Here is a 7,013-nt window from a genome sequence, read left to right as displayed (position 1 = left end):
CACTCCGAAAACTTCAGTCACCAAAATATGGTCCCTAGGAGAGAATATACAAGATGACCTAATAAGTCTTTAACTTCTGTGATGACTATCCCTCTGTAGTACATTCCTGCTACAGCAAATTACTTGTGGTGTTTATTTTTTCAATTTTCTTGAACCTCTACAGTTTATATACTGCTGTCCTTACCTAGACTTGCAAAACTTGGATCTAGGTTTCTTGTCTTTTTTTTTTTTTAAAACAAAGAGTGAGCAGGTCTCCACATACGAAGATAATGCTTTGAAATTTGAAGCAACAGGTTGGTGAGTACCTGCTCTGTCACTTATTGGTTAGAAATCATAAAGAGGCTCTGAATAGCTGTTGATGTTGGTGGCATCCATAGAAAATGGATGACCTTTAGAATTAGAAAATTGTATTGTTGGAATTTTTGACACGCTTGATAAAGTTACACTTAATATAGGTGAGGGAGTGCTGCATTTTCATTGTCTGATAATAGAAAAGTGTTCCACAAGCCAGCACCGATCCTTTCTAGTAACTCAATTACTTTTTCAAAGCTTTGGAGAATTAGCTTCTGATTTTTCCTGACTTTTTAAAAAATATGATTTGAAGGTACAGTATTCTAGTGGGCTGAGTGGGTTTACTATGTTAATTCTTCATTTGCATTGTTGGTTAGTAATGCTTGTTAGGGGGCTTATTCCTTCACCCTCTCCCTTCCCTGGTCCTTCTCGCATGAACAGAGAGCAACAATACCCAAAGGCCAAAAGCGCAAACAATTTGAAGTTTATTGGGGTGAACTTCCAGCAAGCACGATTTCAGTTTCCTTCGTTAGTGTCCCCCTTCCCAGCTCTGACACCACAGAGCCTTGCCTGTGTCCCTGTTTCTGTTCCCATCCCCTGTTCCCATTTCCCTCTTTAGCAAAACATGATCCCAATTTCCCCATCCCCAATCCCTGTTCTCATTCCCCCCCTACCACTTCCTGGTTGACTGCAGACTATATAGTAAAAGTTGAGTTCTGCTTAGCTATACCTTAACCAATCATTTTACTAAAATTTAACTAACCAATCCTAACATATTGTAACATGGTTATTTAACCAATTATACCCCACCGCCTTCATTGGTTTACACCCAACAAAATTAATTATACAGCAGACAGAAACAATCACAGAACCAGACAGAGACCATGCAAATAAACATACAAAACAATACAGAAGTGAGGATTTCACAACTACATCTATACAGATGTAAGGGTTTTCCAGCTGTGACTACTGATAAGTGAGTTCTTATCAGACAGGATGCTATCAAACTAAGTTTCCTTTTACATCTTCTAGGCTCTTCCCTTTCTCTGGAGGTGATAGATCAAATCACCTTCCTAACAGCCCCAGATTGCCTTATTTCAATATGACTAAACAGGGCCTCAGACTGTCACAGTAAGAAAAGGCCATTACACAGACAGACAGTGTTTTTAATTCTTTCTTTTATACCTCTATAACTAGCTTAGTAATAAAAATACACCTAAATTCTTAAAGTATAGGCCTTTGCAGACAGGCCTGCATATCTATATCTTAACAATGCTCCATCTCTAAACCTTCTCTTCTCTAGATGAGTTAAATTTTTTCTTTTGTTTTTAAAGAAAACTGATCTTCCCTCCTCCATGCCCAGGATAGCAACACTTGAGAAGATAGAATTTCTTGCCCCCCTCTTTTGTATACCTCAGACTAGTCTTTCTATGCCTTTATAAATTGAGTCTTTCCGTACTCTGCATAGCTCATGTTTTGAAACTCCTCTCAGACTCCCACAGCCAAAAACAAAATGGTAAACCATAGATGAACTTCTGCTTCAGCTATTTCATCAACATACCACAATGAGGGGTGGCCTACAAATGTTAAAAATTTAATAGCACTAATTTAAAAAACTTGTTCAATTCTTTTAAATTTTCCTGGGATAGATTCTACCCATTCTGCATTAAATAAAACAACCTTTTTAAAATTGAGATTTACCATGGTTAAAGAAATATTGAGCATAACCACTGGATATTTTTGATTAGTCAGTTCAAAACACAGTTTCTGAGCTTCAAGTCTTCAAAGCCTGTTTGAATTGCAGGTCAGTCACTTTAACTATCAGCAGCTGGTGCAGTCTTATCTGAAGTACCACTGAAAAGCAGTATGTCCAGGATGGGATATCATCAGCTGCTGATGATTGTTCATGTCACGTCATATGGACCCCTCTAGTTAACACTCAATATACTGTGGGTATGGCTACACTTACATTTATGCAGCCCTGGGAGTTACAGCCGTGGTCGCACAGCTGTGTAGGGCCAGCGCTGCAGTGTGGCCACACTGACAGCTACCAGCACTGCAGTGTGGCCACATTTGCAGCATTTGCAGCGCTGTTGGGAGTGGTGCATTGTGGGCAGCTATCCCACAGAGCACCTCGTCCCATTTTGGCGCTGTGGCTTGTGGGAAGGGGATGGAAGGGTGCGGGTCTTTCCGCTTCCTGTTCCAACGCCTCGTGGTGCTTTGCTACACATTCCAAGCAGTTTGGTGGCATTGTGAGTCTGCAGCACTATTTCTGTTACAAATGGAGCCCGAGCTGCTGAGGACCTTGCTGATGAATGTTGCCAGCACATCACTCATGGCAGTGGAGCTATTCCTTCAGCTCCAAAGTGACAGTGAGGAGTCAGACGATGATATTGATTCGCCTGACGCGCAAGACACTAAATTGCTTGTGGCAGTAACAGACGTGCTCAGCACCGTGGAACGCCACCTTTGGGCTCGGGAAACGAGCACTGAGTGGTGGGATCACATCGTCCTGCAAGCCTGGGATGACGAGCAGTGGCTGCAGAACTTTCGGATGAGAAAAGCCACTTTCATGGGACTGTGTGCTGAGCTCGCCCCTACCCTGCGACGCAGGGACACGAGATTGAGAGCTGCCCTGCCAGTGGAGAAGCGGGTGGCTATTGCAATCTGGAAGCTGGCAACTCCAGACAGCTACTGATCGGTGGCGAACCAGTTTGGAGTGGGAAAGTCGACCGTTGGAATGGTGCTGATGCAAGTTTGCACAGCCATTAATCGCACCCTGCTAAGAAGAACTGTGACTCTGGGGAACGTGCAGGACATTGTGGATGGCTTTGCACAAATGGGTTTCCCTAACTGTGGAGGGGCAATAGATGGGACACATATTCCTATTCTGGCACCACTCCACCTGGCATCAGAGTACATTAATCATAAGGGGTATTTCTCTGTGGTTCTCCAAGCGCTTGTGGATCACCGTGGGCGTTTCACTGACATTTACTCAGGATGGCCTGGAAAGGCGCATGATGCACGCATCTTTCGGAACAGTGCCCTGTTCGGGAAGCTGATGGCCGGGACTTTTTTCCCAGACCACAAGATCACAGTAGGGGACGTCGAAATGCCCACTGTGATCCTTGGAGACCCCGCTTACCCCATGGCTCATGAAACCGTATACAGGGAAGCTTGACAGGAGCAAGGACCGGTTCAACTACAGGCTGAGCCGGTGCAGAATGACTGTGGAGTGTGCTTTTGGCCCTTTAAAGGGGCGCTGGAGGTGTCTCTATGGGAAGCTAGATTTGAAGGAAAGCAGCATCTCCGCTGTTATATCCGCGTGCTGTACCCTCCATAATATTTGTGAAGGGAAGGGCGAAAGATTCAGTGAGGAATGGGCCTCCGAGGTTCCACGCCTAGAGGCTGAATTTGCACAGCCAGAGAGCAGGGCTACTAGAGACGCCCAGCAAAGGGCTTCAAGGATTAGGGATGCCTTAAGGGAGCAATTTGAGGCTGAAAGCCAAAAGTAATGTTTGGTGCCTTTGCTGTGCCCGTTTTTCCCTTGGGGTACAGTATTTATCACTTTCTTCAATAATAAAAAATGTTTTATAAGCCAGTATTCAAAATACAGTACATAAAAGGGCAGGGGGGTAGGGTGGTGGACTGTGCATTCAGAGGTATGAATATGTCCTGCTTGAATTGCTGTTCAATGCCTGCTGCACTTCAGGATTACTATGCTGCATCGTGATGGGGGTTGAGTGCATAGGGTAAGGGTTGCAGTTATCAGGGCTGGTTGGGGTACAGTATTTATCACTTTCTGCAATAATAAAAAATGTTTTACAAGCCATGAAATCATTTATTCAAAATACAGTACATAAAAGGGCAGGGGGGTAGGGTGGTGGACTGTACATTCAGAGGTTTGGATATGTCCTGCTTGGATTGCTGTTCAATGCCTGTTGCACTTCAGGATTAATATGCTGCATCGTGATGGGGGTTGAGAGCATAGGGTAAGGGTTGTAGTTATCAGGGCTGGTAGGTGATCCTACAGGTGTTGGGGGCAGCTGGGGGTGGTAAGAAACAGGCTGCTGGAGAAAGATGTTTTGTGCAAATACTGGGGAACAAGAGAGATAGCTTTGGGAGGGGTGGGGGTTACCACGGTACTGATCTGCCTGCATGGCTACAAGAGACTGCATACAGTCAGTTTGGAGAGCCAGGAGGCTTATCAGCTGCTTCGTGCTTTTCTTGGTAGCCAATTCATTTCTCCTGCTTTGTGTTTGCCTCCACTCATGCATTTTCTCTCTCCATTCCTGCATCTTCTTACTCTCTCTGGAGTACTGATTCATAACTGCTTTGATCAAATCTTCTTTTGATTTTCGAGGATTTTTCCTCATGTTCTGTAACCGTTGGGCAGGCGGTGATAGTGCTGGATTATTCAAGGTCACTTAAAAAAACATAAATAAAAACATTTAATACACAGAGGCTACATTGTTTATTATCACACAGTGAAGGAGTTTGTACACTTTTTGTAGCATCATTCCCACATACCTAACATAGCACAGAGAGGCCACGGCAGTGAAGGCATGGCGAGCAATGGGGTGAGTGTTTCTGCCGCGACTTCACCTGGGAAGGGGAACTGCCTGAGGGCTCACTGGGGTTTCTGTGCACTGGGGAAAGCAGAGAGCAGGGACCTGGGGACCTGCACTGGGGAAAGCAGAGAGCAGGGACCTGCACTGGGGAAAGCAGAGAGGAGGGACCTGGGGACCTGCACCGGGGAAAGCAGAGACCAGGGACCTGCACTGGGGAAAGCAGAGAGCAGGGACCTGGGGACCTGCACTGGGGAAAGCAGAGAGCAGGGACCTGGGGACCTGCACTGGGGAAAGCAGAGAGCAGGGACCTGGGGATCTGCACTGGGGAAAGCAGGGACCTGGGGACCTGCACTGGGGAAAGCAGAGAGCAGGGACCTGGGGACCTGCACTAGGGAAAGCAGAGAGCAGGGACCTGGGGACCTGCACTGGGGAAAGCAGAGAGCAGGGACTTGCACTGGGGAAAGCAGAGAGCAGGGACCTGGGGACCTGCACTGGGGAAAGCGGAGAGCAGGGACCTGAACTAGGGAAAGAAGAGAGCAGGTACTTTGGGAACTGCACTGGGGAAAGCAGAGAGCAGAGACCTGCACTGAACACTATCCCTACATTCTCAACAGGATTTTCTACTGCCAGATATATCACTGCTGCGTGTTACCTGGCAAGAGAGGGAGGGTCTTCTACAGCAATGTGGATTCCGCCCTGGTTCCTATGCAGCTTCCCTGCGTGCAGCAATGGTCCCCACACCCCTCGCGGCACAGTGGCGCGGACGAGTTAGCCTTACCGGGACAAGGACCGTGGTGGCTCTCCCTATAAACTTGTGCAAGCATATTGCCCACGCTCTGGCTGCAACTTTTCAAGAGATTACCGAGGCCAATTCCATAGACATGATAGACCAAATCAATGGGCTATTCCACATTTAGGCATGCATGCAGGCAGTCATAACCCTCACCCTCCTCTCCCAAAACATTTCCATCCTAAAAATAAAATCTGCTTACCGGGAACATGCTCCTCTGCTTCTTCTTCACCAACAAGTTCCAGCTGCTGAGACTGGCTTCCTTCCTCCTGGCTTGAGAAGAGCTCCTGGCTGCATGCCTCCTGGGACTCCGAGGTGTCTCCCTCCACGCCAGTAGCCTCACTGTCAGCTTCCTCTACACCCTCCCCCACTTCTTCCTGCTCTGAACTCTCCATCGTGCTCCTAGGATTGGCAGTGGGGTCACACCCAAGTATGGCATCCAGCTCCTTGTAAAAACGGCAGGTCGTGGGGCCAGCTCCTGAGCGGCGATTTCCCTCATGGGCTTTGCAATAGGCACTGCGCAGCTCCTTTACTTTTACCCTGCACTGCAACGCGTCCCGTTCATTTCCCTTAGCAGCAAGGACTTTGATATCTGCCCATCGGTATCATAATTTCTCCGGCTGGAGCGCAGCTGTGATTGCACAGCTTCCTCACCCCAAACACTGATGAGGTCCTGCAGCTCGGAATTGTTCCATGCTGGGGCTCGTTTGGGGCGTGGAGGCATGGTCGCTGATTGATTGATTGATTGTTTGCACTCCACACCTGGCTGAGCAAACAGGGAGGGGATTTTTAAAATTCCCGGGGCATTTAAAGGGGGGGTCACCTGAGCCCAGGTCAGTGGAGTATGAAACGATGAGCAGAGTGGCTGAAAAGGTATGCTGGGATATCTTCTAATACCCTGGAGGCCAATAAAAGTGCTGTTGGTGTCCACACTTGATGACCAGCGCTGCATCACCAGCGCTGGAATCGCTACACCCAAGGCAGACCAGGTGTACAGCCAGCGCTGCAACCAGGGAGTTGCAGCGCTGGCTGTGCTTTGCAAGTGTGGACACAGACTGAGTTGCAGCGCTGTAACCCCATCACCAGCGCTGCAACTCTCCAGTATAGCCATGGCCTGTATCTGTTTTTATTTTGGACTGATAAACAAATTTTCAGAGTGCTGGTGTTAGTCAGGTAGCACCCTAAGTACCAATTCAGAATCAGGAAGATGGAAGCATTGTGCTGGATGTTGTGTAAACATATAGAGCTCTGGAGAGAATTTAGTATCTCAGCTCTTAAGGGCATGAGGATGAAGTGTGACCTGCAAATTAGACATAATATCACCATTTTCCATAAAAGTTCTACCTAAAACTATTTCTGAT

General features: G+C 47.2%; 1 long non-coding RNA gene across 7 annotated transcripts; it reads right to left on the bottom strand.

Moving 5' to 3' along the window:
• Window positions 1-4,800: 4,800 nt before the first annotated feature.
• On the bottom strand, window positions 4,801-5,715 carry LOC127049343 (uncharacterized). Of its 7 annotated transcripts, none has more exons than XR_007773936.1 (4): window positions 5,444-5,715; window positions 5,246-5,377; window positions 5,068-5,170; window positions 4,801-5,001 (listed from the first exon to the last, which is right to left on the bottom strand). It is a non-coding gene; the product is annotated as an uncharacterized LOC127049343 (long non-coding RNA). The 7 variants fall into 7 exon arrangements; XR_007773937.1 differs by having other exon boundaries at window positions 4,801-4,964; XR_007773940.1 differs by having other exon boundaries at window positions 4,801-4,964; window positions 5,068-5,133.
• Between the last annotated feature and the right edge of the window lie 1,298 nt (window positions 5,716-7,013).

Source organism: Gopherus flavomarginatus, chromosome 4, assembly GCF_025201925.1.
Source record: "Gopherus flavomarginatus isolate rGopFla2 chromosome 4, rGopFla2.mat.asm, whole genome shotgun sequence".
Lineage (NCBI taxonomy): Eukaryota > Metazoa > Chordata > Testudines > Testudinidae > Gopherus > Gopherus flavomarginatus.
Note: the sequence above shows the minus strand (reverse complement) of the source record. Positions and strands in the feature narration are given on the sequence as shown.